This window comes from Polyodon spathula, chromosome 5 (genome assembly GCF_017654505.1).
Source record: "Polyodon spathula isolate WHYD16114869_AA chromosome 5, ASM1765450v1, whole genome shotgun sequence".
Classification (NCBI taxonomy): domain Eukaryota; kingdom Metazoa; phylum Chordata; class Actinopteri; order Acipenseriformes; family Polyodontidae; genus Polyodon; species Polyodon spathula.
In genome coordinates, this window is record NC_054538.1 from 32,360,736 (window position 1) to 32,374,609 (window position 13,874).

Consider the following 13,874-nt stretch of genomic DNA (forward strand, 5'->3'; position numbering starts at 1 on the left):
ATTAGTACATAGAGCCCATAAGCTACAAGGCCACCTTGCATCTGGCACAACTGTCAGTATCTGTTTGAGAGGGTTTTCAAGAAACATTGTGCCTGAATGCAGCCAGTGTCATTGTCCCTCTCCTTTCATGAGTATGAAAAATAAAGTTGTTTCATACTTCTAAGGAACATCCAGGAAAAGCAATAAAGTGTGAAAACTAGCTTTTCATGGACTGGCACAGAATCAAAAGAATGAGATTTAGCAGGTGATCCACGGATCTCCATACTGGTACAGTCTTCCAAAGTTTCTGGGTATATGCTTAGTTGAGAATTCAAAGGCATCACCTTTATGATTACTGTCAAGTTGAAACTTTCTTGGCTCCCCAAAATGATAAAAGACTTGTGCCCCCCATTTCCCCCAATAGGATTCAACCTATTTCTGTAGAAAATAAGGAACTATCCATAAAAAGGTCAAAGAGAAATACGGATGGAGATCATATAAAAAAAAAAAAGGTGGCAGCACTCTGTACTCATTTTAGCTTTGTAAAGGCCCTAAACCGTATTTGACAAGAAATAAAATCTCTCAACATTTTAAAGGCAACACATTGGAAGCTACTTCTAACACCTAGAGGAGAGCCACTGACATTTTTAAATGCATTTATAAGTCTACTGTTCTGCTTGTCCTAAAAACATTTATGGTAAATGGTATTCTGTGGTCATTTCACACTCTTTACCCCAATTTTACCATGCTTTAAGCTTTGTTTGGCTATGCTTTAACGTAGTGTAACATATACGGGGGAAGGCAGCAGCAGGGGTGGTAGGTGACGTAATCACATACAAAGACATAAGCCCGATATACGCTCCTTGCAAAGGAGCCAGCTCTTTTGTACAGCGGTATCGGCGCTATGCTTTAGTGGTAGAAGTCCCAGGTTCACGACCGCCCTATGCCTGTGTGTGGATTGTCTCGTCCCTGTGTGATGTGCCAGCCTGCATTAACCGAGATCACTACAAAACTTTTACCATGTTTGGATATGATTAGTCCAATTAGTTCCTGCTTTACTGTTCTTTACTCTCTTTTATTAGTTATTACTGGAAGCAAATTGTGTTTACTTAATCAAATGTTTCAAACCCAGACAATTAACAGCTTAAACATTTATATTTTTAAGGTGCGAATGTTATCTGTAACTTAAAATATTCTAGATAATCCAGATTTCAAGACTTTGTTAAAAAAAATGAGAGTACTTCAACATGCTGTAAAAAGAATGTGTTCTAAGAGATTAAACATGACTGTGTGTGTGTGTGTGTGTGTGTGTGTGTGTGTTCACTGTAAATAATATTACTTATCGTATTGGTTGAGTTATTATTTTCTTATTTGAATTTCAGAACTTGAGCGTTTAAAACAATTATACTATTGCATTATTATTATCAGTCTTATTGTTTCCATTATTATTCAATTCACAAGTGTGCAAGAAAATGAAGTGCTATTTCATTGTTTTCTTTCCCTGTGTGCATGGTGCACATTTAAGTACTAAATCTGGGTCATGCAGTGAATGGTGAGGATATAAGCTGTAGACATTTCCACCATACTGAATCATCTTGAGCGCACAGTAGGACTGTCTGGCCTTGTCCTATCCTGGTTCAAATCTTATCTTTCTGATAGGTTTCAGTTCATCTCTATTGGGGAGATAAAATCAGCATTATCGGAAGTTGTCTGTGGTGTTCCACAGGGCTCCGTTCTAAGTCCCTTGTTGTTTTCCTTATATATACTACCGTTAGGTGACATTATCCGCAGACATGGAGTGAACTTCCATTGCTATGCTGATGATACCCAACTATATTTGTCCCTAAAGCCAGGAATTTCTTCTGCCTGGGTGTTATTAGCTACTTGCCTTACAGACATCAAGCATTGGATGTCACAGAATGTTCTAATGCTGAATTCAGATAAAACAGAGATTGTGCTAGTGGGATCACAGATCCAACTAAAAGGAAATGTAGGATTACATGAGCTCCACCCTTGCAGTCTCTCATCAAAACTTACACTATAAATTAAGAGTTTAGGGTCAGCTTTGATCCTAAGCCTGATATCTGTTATTAGCTGTTGTGTAAATGGCTATTTCAGATTTATCACACAATGTTCAGAATTCACAACCTAGCCTTTTACTTAATCTATTATGCCTGTTTTAATGTATTTGTATTTTTGTTTGTTTGTTTGTATTTAATGTACTATGCCCTGTATTTAATGTATTATGCATTGTTCCTCATTATCTTCTAAAGCGCTTTGTGATGGTGGTCCACTATGAAAGGCGCTATATAAAATAAATATTGATTGATTGATCTATTATTTGAGACTCATATTAGGGAAGTTACTATCTTTTTACCATCTGAGAAATCGAGCCAAACTTAGACCAATTATTTCCATATCTGATGACAAAAGACTAATGTATTCCTTTGTTTCATCTAGAAATAATTATTGTAATGCACTTTTTTCTGGTGTCCCAAAACATGTGGTATCCTGTTTGCAGCTTGTTCAGAATACCACTGCTAGAATTCTGACTAAAACCAGGAAAAGTGAACATATTACCCCTGTTTTGGCCTCTTTACACTGGCTCTCTGTGCAGTATAAAATTGATTTTAAGATTTTGCTGTTAACTTACAAGAATGGATTAGCACCTAGTTATTTGCAGAAGTTACTGACCCTGTATCTTCCAGACCACACTCTGAGATCACAGGCTGCAGGGCTGCTGGTTATTCCTAGAGTCAACAAACACAACACGGGAAGAGGGAGGACTTTTTCTTGTAGCACTCCTAAATTGTGGAATGCTCTGCCTTAATTTGTCAGAGAAGCAGTATTCAAGTCAAGACTAAAAACGCGCTTTTATAAAATGGTTTTCTTATCTTAGTGGGTTTTAATGTAACTTTAAAATTGCTGCTTTTGTAATAATATGATGTGCATACTGTTATTTAAATGGTCTGACTGTGGCAGTTGTATGTGTGACATGCTATACAAATGCATTATAGTTTGTTCTTTTTTTCTGCTATGTACTGTACAGTGCTTTGTGATACTTTTGTATAAAAGCAGTATATAAATGCAATAAATAAATAAGCAGCACAGTGACAGATACCCTCAGAATATTTTATTTAGAGAGAATTCTTCCATCCAACCTTCTTTCCCCTGGAGGCACCAAACAAGCCATCAGCCCTCAAACAGCCCAGGCTGCTGAATCCCCCTGTGGTGACAGTGGGAACACAAGGTAAGGGACTCCTGCAAACCAGCAGGTACACACACAGGTACATTACAACGCATATATTTAGAAAAACCCTTAAATAAATATTATTGTGTTTAATGTATTAATAATGAAAACTCTACAGCAACTGATTATATATATAGTCTATATTATTTACTCAAACAAATTTATCAGACCAACTGCCATACAGACAAACTAAATGATCATAATATGCAAACCAACCAAAGCATAATGAAAAATACAAATATATTCTGTTGTATTACACAAAAGGATTCATCAATGTCTTTTCTAGCTTTACCTTTTCTGTGAGAAAAGCTCCAATGTTCTCTAAATGTTATGACCTGATCAACAATGTAAAGATGTGTAATAGAAAATAATATTTTTAATGGCAACTAAGAGCTCTTCTGGTTATTAACATATCTCTTTTTCCCAATCTAGTTGACCTAACTTGAATCCATATTTATCTGGGTTTCATATCAATGGCTTTGAAGAGTAGAAAGGGTGCACCATCTTTAGGCTGAGTTCCCTCCTCACAGTTGGAAAGATCTGCTCCTTCAATAGGATGGCCCATTTCCAAATGTATAACCCACACTGCTATAAAAATAAAAGCTCACCACATATATTTTGGCAAGGGGAACAGATCAGATATACAGTTTCAAAACCAAACTCATAGATATGTGAAATTGGAGACAATAACAATAAATATGTATGACATATTTTTTAGCTGTGCTTATAAAGAAAGGTTCACAGTTTAATATTACAGGAAAAAGCAAACAGTACTGGTTTAAGAAGTTGCTTTGTCATTGTCCATTGTATGAGAACATGAATCTAAACTACCAGTATATGAAGACCAAAAATTGCAAGTTTTTGTATTTTCCACTATTATAACCAGTTATAGTGAAATTGATTTACTTATGTTTACAGAATAGAACTCTGAGAGGTGTTTTAACCAGTGCTGTAAAATCAATTTTAATACTAACCCTACCCACTCCCCATTATTGTGATAAGAATATTCTTACTTTTGTCCTTTGCTTGTTATAAGCAATTATATATCTGATCTAGAACGTTGGAAACTAAAACAAGTAATCTGACAGTGTGTGTTTAGGAAACACATAGGGTAACAGTTACTGAGCACAGGTAAAACCATTTAAAATGGTAATCATTAAAAGTATTTCACCAGAGAGCATATAATACCATCTCGCCTGAATGGTCATTAATCCCCAGTAAATGATGTGTGCCTTGATCATTATTGCTTAAATATTTCAACTAGAATTTAAAAAATAAATCAGATATGCTATAGGTTACATGGTCTAAGGTAGGAGCAACCAGCTGCGACTTTCTATCTATAGCATTGCCTTTGAAATATCTTGGGGGGGGGGGAACATAATATTTCTAGTACTAAAAAATTAATTTAAAAACCTTGGTTAGGACTTTAAGATAACGTTTTATCGTTGTCAAGATGTCCTTAATGACTGCAGATAAAATAACACATTGAATAAATGACAGGTGAAACAAAAAAATACCCACAGATCTCTGTCGAAGGAATTGAGCCTAAGGTCAAATTTTAAGAGAGTTCAAAATTCTGATCTGGCTGAATTCATCTTATGCTCGGTTTTTAAAAAAAGTTTTACTGTTTACTGTTAGGCCACATCAACAGTAATAGTCACATATTTCCCTGTATGAGAGCCCATCACTAGTTCACTGTGTAAGTCAGATAACATAATAAATAGAAAGCACTGTATTTAATTCTGCTCCATTTAAAACAGTGTATACATCCTGTAAAATGTATTAGTTCACTGAAGCTGAGGCTAACACAAAAAACCGTTCCTCAAAAGGAATACCTCAAATCAGGGCATCCTTTAATTCATCAATCAGCCACCTAACTGACCTCTGCTTCCTCAAAGAACACCTTCAGTTAGCCTCTTTCACTGGAGGGAAGCTAGTTGTCTATGTAATCTGCTTCAGCAGAACTATTTCCAAACGCCCTGCTGTTTCGATCTCATGCTAGTTAAGGATCTCAGGACAGAATAATTAGTAGCCAGTCGCTTTTTAAAACTATCATGAAGTTTGTCATTCTTTCTAAATTTGCCAAATTGTTCTCCGACACCCACTATTTGATCTGACTGATAACGTGAATTATGGTTCACTAAAATTAGACTAAAGAAACCTGTATTACATTTCAAATGCATTTTCCTCCTTTCCATAAGTTTTAAGTAAAAACACATTTACCTTTCCCCTGCTCTACTTGAATAATTTCTATACTGTGAAGAAGGTGAGTGTTGGGGGAGGGGAATATTAGTTTTACTGCACCATTGCTACAGCCACTCAGTGCACTAGATTTATTTTGTATCCCTAAACTGTATTCACTTTTTAATTAACATCTGCTCAATTAAATTAAAAACACCTAAAATGAAAGCCCAATGAGTATGAGACAATATGGAACCTTGGATTTCTGTAATGGTGACAATTGAAACCATGGTTTTAATTTAAAGGCACTGCCTTATAACATCTTATTTAAAAATAAAAAAGAATCATAAACCATTACAAATGTTTTCTAACAAACAAATGCACTGCAACAACCTAGAGTCGAAAAGCTTGAGCCAGTGAGAAAGCTTGATACATGGTGGAACCAATTAGTGTGCCAACATTAGAAATGAAATGTTTCTTTTTAAATGCTTAGCTTTTGCATTATTTTAAATAAGTACACATATGGGGATCAAATGATAAATATATATATTTTTTTTATAAATCTCATCACTACATTATTAAGCCACTCAAAAGCAGCAGAATATCTCTATACACCTGAGTTTAGAATCAAGTCAAAACTATTTCTTTCTCTTTTTGCTTTACATAAAATAATCTGTTCAAACAATATCAGTGATTGGAAAAGATGTTGCAAGGCAAAATACATATTCCTAAACTAAATCTGCTTACTTATGCCTTTTTTTGTTGTTGTTGTTTTTTTGATTGTTTGAATAAAAATGTACTTCTGCATTCATTAGTTTATCCTTTACTGACCTCTACAGGAGAACATAAGTAACTCAGTAGAAGCCATCTTCAAACAAGATAGTCTGCAGATTTATATTAAATTTATTTTATAAGCTTCTTTTATTTTATAAACTGAGACACAACAAAATGCATAATGTTAGTCATTCTGATATACCCAATCATTTTAGTTTTAACTATACATACCACTAAACTACTTTTAATGTATACTGTTAATTTATGGATGGCTTTACTTATAACAATGCTTGAATGGCTAAATAGTACAACAGGGGTGCATAAATCCAGACGTTGGTGTTTTGGTTGTGTAGGTATCATTAAACACTTAACTGATTAAGATTTGGAAATACACACACACACACAACAAGGATACATTAAATCTAGAATCAATACAATGCATAAACACAAAATTGGATCAATTTAAGGATCAATAAATATAGCCATGAATACTTGGCTACCTTCTTATATAAATAAGAGACTTCTAAAAACAATTATGTAGAATTTGAACAATACAAATAGAATGTAAAACATATCCAAAACAATATTTCACGCAATAATTAAAGTAGTATTTTTAGGAAGTAGATATATTTGTTATAAAGTGTGTGGAACTACTAATATCAAACTTTAAAACTGCTTTTAAGATTCAGATAATCAATTACACAGAAACTGTGAAGGATTGGTTTGTTATGATTTCTGTGAGTATCATTTTTTTTTTTTTTTTTTTTTATTTATAACACTTTGCAATATTCATGTTGGGCAAATTACATACAGGTCTAGAGGTGCTGATGTACCTTGCATTGACTTGCCATTTGCTATGCACAGTAATACATCAACCTCATCTACTGGATATTTTTGTCTACTCACAAAATGACCAGATGGATACTGGGACTTGAAGTACTGGTATGTTAAATAAATAAATAACATACATACATACATACATACATACATACATACATACATACATACAACACTACAACCCCCATGATGCACACGTTTTTGAAACTGTTGATTAATGTTACTATAGTGATCAGTCGTTGTCTTAATGACAGTGAATCCTTCTCGGGTGTTTGCTGTTGTAATCCAGGTTGGAGATGTTTACAGGGATGAAAATGAAATCGCCATGGTTCGGACCGTTCGGAGGAACATAGAGCAGACCCCAGGACGTGAGGTTCAGGTAACCGGCAACGGACATCTTACCTCTGCTGGCCCAGACAGAGCTCGGCTGTGCCTGCAGGTCAACAGCAGAAAAGATTCGGTGACCGAGGCAAAGAATAATTATATTCTTCAGTCACTTAGACAACAAGGATGTTGTGCAAGTAGAATATATTCATATTCTGTCACAACGTAAACCAACATGTTGATTGGAATTTTAAAATACGCACTGGTGTGGCCAGAAAGTGGTACATCATCAGAATGTGGTAACACTTGACCCGTGTAACGCCAGAAAATGGTATGCTGTCAATGCTGTGATTGACTATTGCACAAATCACTACTAACAAGACAAACTGTATATATAAACTAGCTTTAAGGACCAAACTTAGTACATCATGCGCTTCCTTGTTTTCTGAGCTAAAAGTATTTGTGCATAAGCATGCCCAGGAAAGCGCAGTGCACAGTGTACCACTTTTTAAGGCGTACCACAAAATAACATCACACTGGTAAAATGTAATTAAAATGATTAATTAATATTCAAAATGGTAAAAGAATGGTTACCTGAATTGATTCTGCCCTGCAAAAAGTCTAATTTAATATGTTTAATTAAAGTTTATTTTTAAACTTTAATCATCATCTAATTAGTGACTGATTTTATAGCTACACTCAAAAGGGCTACACTCAAAAAAGCATGGCAATGTACAGGTAAGTATTGCAAATAGCGAAGTGTGGTAAATCATATTTCAAAACTTGCAAACTCAGGTAAACTGTGTTAAATGCATAACATATTAGAATGCATATTAGAATAGCATAACCATTAGAAAATGGTGGTGAAAAAAAATACCTTAAAAAACACAGTTGTTAACATATCTAGTTTAGCCTATAGCATTAAAAAAAAAAAAAAAAATAAAACGTCAAAATATGTCATCCTTGGATGTGCGCCATAAATAAATTAAATAAATCGATCAATAAATAAATGAATAACTTTCACTAAGTTTTAACTTTAGTACCGGGTACTGCTTTGGTCTGTTACGATGAATGTTCAAAAGAAATCCACGTTTCAGCTGAATCCCTCTCAAGGTAAGAACTGAAGAATGTGTTTGTGTCACGTCTTGGTTTGATGTTCGATTGTTAATTTTTGTTAATGTGTTAATGGGCATAAAAAGTGCTTTGTTTAACAGTCTGTTAAAAAAAAAAAAAAGTTAAAAATAAATGTAATATTCTTAGTAAGAGAGATGCTGGTAATTTTAATTGTGTTTCCCTTAGTCAAACACGATGGTGTTTGTTTAGTGCAGATAGGTAGAAAAGATACTTATTTTTTAAATGTTGTCTTAGGCATAGAAGAAAGTTTAGCATACATTTGTTATGTAAAAATAAATAAATAAATGTCAAGAAAATAAGCGAGGCAAGTTTGGATAGTAAATACGACTTTATTATTTTGTTTAAATATAGTTGATACATCATAAGTAAATAAATAACATAAATAACACAATCTTTTTGAAGTTCATACCGTAATAGTTTTTGGCGTCCAGCGCTGGCTTACTTCAAAACTGTCAACTCTCCCCAATTCTACTGTTAAGGCTTCTTATGTCAGCAAACCTTTAATGTCTACAAAATTCATGGCTGGTCTGTGATTACTGCAACCACCGTTTCTACATAGCAGGCTTTGAGACCCAGGGGAGTCATGCGGCAGGTATGCATTCAGTGCGTGAGGCAAGTTCACATAGTTAGCAACACACCTGCAATTGCTGCATAATACAGTTGATATCCCGGCTGTCATATTTGTTTACATTGCCTTGTCAGAAAACAATGACAGTGACGTTTTAATCACCATTTTAGTGTTTGGAGCATCTTTGTAGTATTTTTGGTGTTCAGCCATTTTCTGTTGTGAGGTGGCCTAATCTAGACAGGTTCTTCGTGGTGCCATACACCTTCCACTTCTTAATAGACTGTGTGGTCCAGTGGTTAAAGAAACAGGCTTCTAATCAGGAGGTCCCTGGCTCAGCCACTGACTCACTGTATGACCCTGAGCAAGTCGTTTGTGCTCTGTCTTTCGGGTGAGACGTTCTTGTGACTCTACAACTGATGCATAGCTCACACACCCTAGTCTCTTGTAAAGTGCTTTGTGATGGTGGTCCACTATGAAAGGTGCTATATAAAAATAAAGATTATTATTAATAATCGTCTTGACTGTGCTCCAAGGGATATTCAAGGCCTTTGATAATTTTTAAACCCATCCACTGATCTGTGCCTTTCAACAACTTTGTCCCGGAGTTCTTTTGAAAGCGCCTTGGTGCTCATGGTTGAGTCTTTGCTTTGAAATCAACTACCCAGCAGAGGGAACCTACAGGAACTGCTGAATTTGTCCTGAAATCATGTGAGCCACTACAATTTAACTTGGCGTGTGATTTCTGCAAGAAAGCTGAAACTGGAAGTTCACCTTTCAGCATGACAACGACCCAAAGCACACAGCCAAAGCTACACTGGAGTGGCTAAGGAAAAAAAAGGTAAATGTCCTTGAGTGGCCCAGTCAGAGCCCCAAACTAAATCCAATCGAAAATTTGTGGCATGACTTGAAGATTGTTGTCCATCAACGCTCCCCCAAAGGAACTTGACAGAGCTTGAACAGTTTTGTAAAGAAGAGTGGTCAAATATTTCCAAATCTAATTATTTGATTAACTAGACAAATTTAACACTTCTTTTAAGGCATCAAAATGTTTCATAGGTAGTGTACCTTGAATCAAGTGTATTTTTAAAACCATCAACTGTAAAAGACCTTGAAAAATACTACATAGTATACAGTTGTGATTGTGTTCTGACATGAATCAAAAGATGAAGCCCGCTTGTGAATGGTCTTCCCCGAGAAACGTGTCGTCGGGACTTGCACAGCAGACCAACACAGAAAATTTATGGGACGTGGACCAAGATTAAATGTTACACCGTAAGAGTGTCACAAAACCGTCCCTCAGGGAAAATTGGGGGAGGACGTCCCTAGTATATATATATGTATATATTTTATATATATATATATATATATATATATATATATATATATATATATATATATATATATATATATATATATATTAAAACCAAAACAATAAAATAGATGTACTCAGCTGGTTAAAAAAAACCTTTGAGACGTAACTAAGAAAACACAATTTATTTCATCTTAAAAATATCAGTATGTACTACAATCTGATAGCAGTACCTCCTACACATACATTCTATTTTTTTTTTTTTTTTTTTGTTTCGTTTTATAAAAGTATCCAAACTAACATAGAAGGTACAACAGGCCAAATAACTGTCCAAACAGCAAATATGAAGAGTTCACTGGAGGCTACAAGGAATACAGCGATACATAAAAACTGTGAGCTCTCCCTTCATAAGGGGTCTGTTCGTTGCATACTGCAGGTTTCATACAGTGTTTTGTACAGGATTCGTCTCAACGCTCTTCTTCAAAGTCCATTCCAAGTATTACATGTTTGGACTAAAGGCAGACCTCCTTCAACCCCCCTACCCCACCCCCCACCATCATTTTACACAAGCACAATTTGTGTTTCAAAACATGTAAATCTTACATATAGTATTTTACACATGTATAATGTTAAAATGCAACATAACAACGGTTGGTGGTAGTTTTTTTTTAACTGAACATAATAAAACTTTAGGTTATCATTATTCTCCTATCGGAAGGGAATAAGTATGAAATGTAACCATTACCTCATGGGTAGACATACCAAAGCAATCAGATGTGCTAAAAAGGAAGATAACTGCCTTTAGCATTCTGGCCGATGACCTGTGAGGATCCATGGCATATAGTCTACAGTACAGATAGGGAGGATCCTCATGCAGTGTATATGCTGCAAGGTTACACTACAATAACCTCAGCATTTGACACCAGAAGTACAAGAAGTGTGTGGCTAACTACCCCAGGACTTAAACAGGAACAATAATAATAATAAAAAAAAATGTGTTCAAAAGCAGAATAGCTGCTCTTAACACTGGTCCCAAAACTAGGGTACTGTTGAGCTATGACAATCACTCGGTATAATTTGATAAAAATATGTGGCTTGGCCCATACTGCAGCGTTGCAAATGTCTGAGACAGATGTGCCCTGGAATAGCGCCCAAGAGGTTGCAAGGCCTCTTGTTGAGTAACCAGTGACCTTTTCTTGTTGGGGCAGGGTGGCTAGATCATATGAAATCCTGACCATGTCAGCAATCCACCTGAACAGCCGCTGTTTAGACAGGGCTTGTCCATGGAACTGAGACCCAAAGGAAATAAACAATTGCTCCGATTGCCACCGACTCTGGGTGTTTTCAAATACGCCAGTGCCTCCATCTTGAACCAGACTCTCAAGTACAGACTGAGCTGTCTGAGGTCAAGGATTGGTCTTCAAAGCTCCATCAAAAGGGACTGCTGCTGGTTCATGAAACCCGGGTCAATAAACATATGGCTGCTACGGCAGCTCCTGTTCCTCTTCATTGGTGGAGGAGAGGGTGAGATCTCAGAGCCAGATGATGAAGAGGAGGATTTAGAGGAGCATGGGCTCTTGGTCCTGCACCTACTCCTAGAGGATCGTTTCCTAGCACCTGGTGTAACAGAGTGGGAAATCTGTTGACATACTACAGGGGACGAATGGGGTCATGCTGCGCCGGTGTCAGAGATACAGATTGGTCCCTGGAACAGCAGTCCAGCCTGCTTTCCAGTGTCCTCTTACAAAAATTACCACAAAACGCACAAGAGCTGCGGTCTTTAACTGCCCCTCTGCATGCTCCCTTCCCAGGTAGTGGATGCACCTGTTGTGCATATCTTCTGCTGTTTCTCTTGCAACCAGCACAAAGGTGAAATCCAGGCATGGTGCAAGGTTGAAAAAACAGTTCAGCTGTGCAATGTATGTGCACAAGAACAAAAAGTAAGCTGACTGGTGCTGAAAACTGTTGTGTACACAAAGTACACAAAAATGGAGCACTGGTAAAGGTCTGGTGTCAAACCAGACCAACCGAGTCACTGGTACCAATTCAGGTATGAACCAGATGACTGGTACCTATTTTGGTAACGATCAGGCCACTAGTACAGGCTCAGACACCAACTGGTACCGGCTCTGGTAAACTGCAAGCATTAACTGTGAAACAGACAGGGATTGCAGTTGCCTGCTAACTAGAAAATATCTAGAAGACTTTGTTGTCAGTGTATCTAAAAAGCTGTTAACACTGGCAGTGTCTCTGTAGCGCGAAAAGCTAACTGGGAAAAAACAGACATCTAGTTCAGTATACTGGGTGTAGAGGCGGACTTTAGTACACAGAGAAAGCCTATGCACAAGCTGGGTTTCTGAAAGATAATCAGAAAATAATTAGACACTTGCTAAAAATATATCTAGTAGTTATATATACATATATATGAAAAGGCGCTAGCAAAATTTTTAATATTGACCCACGAAGAGCCGAGCAGCAAGGAAGACAGCGTGAACTTATATGAGCCACAACAAGGGACTGAATCCCATGGAAGGGGCGGAGAGCTGCCGGCTTCGCACAGGACACACAACTGCGGAGGGGACTTAATCAGAACCTAAGCTAAGAAGAATTACCGCTTATAAAACAAAATTATTTCAAAATAGGAAATAAAAGAGAAAAAGAATATTCAACTTATCTCCATAGTTATGACTTAGAAGTCAGAGCTCACTCCTTCCTCAGGCAAGGCTGAAAGAGAAAATGGCTGAGCCTTATGCGTCACTCGTATTTATCACCTGGAAGCAGAGACGACGTCCGACACATGCGGGACTCCTGAAGGAACAGCTTTGATATAAGAGACTATATCCCATCATATAATGGTTACATTTCGTACTCGAAAGGGAACTGGAATTGACAGTACAGATGCAAGCACGGGGTAGCAGAAAGAAAATACTGTTTCAGGCCTATTTAATAAACCACCAAATAGCTGTCATTACAACAGCAAGATATGCTGACAAAATCTAGGTAACAGGCATCTTCATAAAAGACACTGCAGTTTTACCTAACATTACCTTTTGCACAATAACCCTGTGATGTTTATTACACAGTAGTTTCCAATGTTATACCAACAATAAGTTTATTGTGTTTTTGGTAAAACTGCACTTGCACTAGGGAGTTTTTCAATATTACACTTTATACCATGTGACTGGTTACTCCAGCACATTCAAAATTAGTGCGAATTTGAATCAGGTTAGTATTACAGTGTATTACAGTGAAAAAATGCTGCACCCATCACATAACAAATATGTTCCATTCTAATATACGATTGACTGCTCAATGAAAAAAAGAAACCATATTTTTCTCAGAAAAGAAACACATTAAAACTTTCTTTCAGTGGCAATCATTTCTTTAAAAGGCCCTTCAGCAAACAATCTCTTTAACCTTGTCTACAAAAGATTAATGTAGAATTAAGTAGAAATACAAAAATGTTAGAAGGCACAATCATTAAACAGAATTCTTATGGTAAATATTCACTCGTGTCA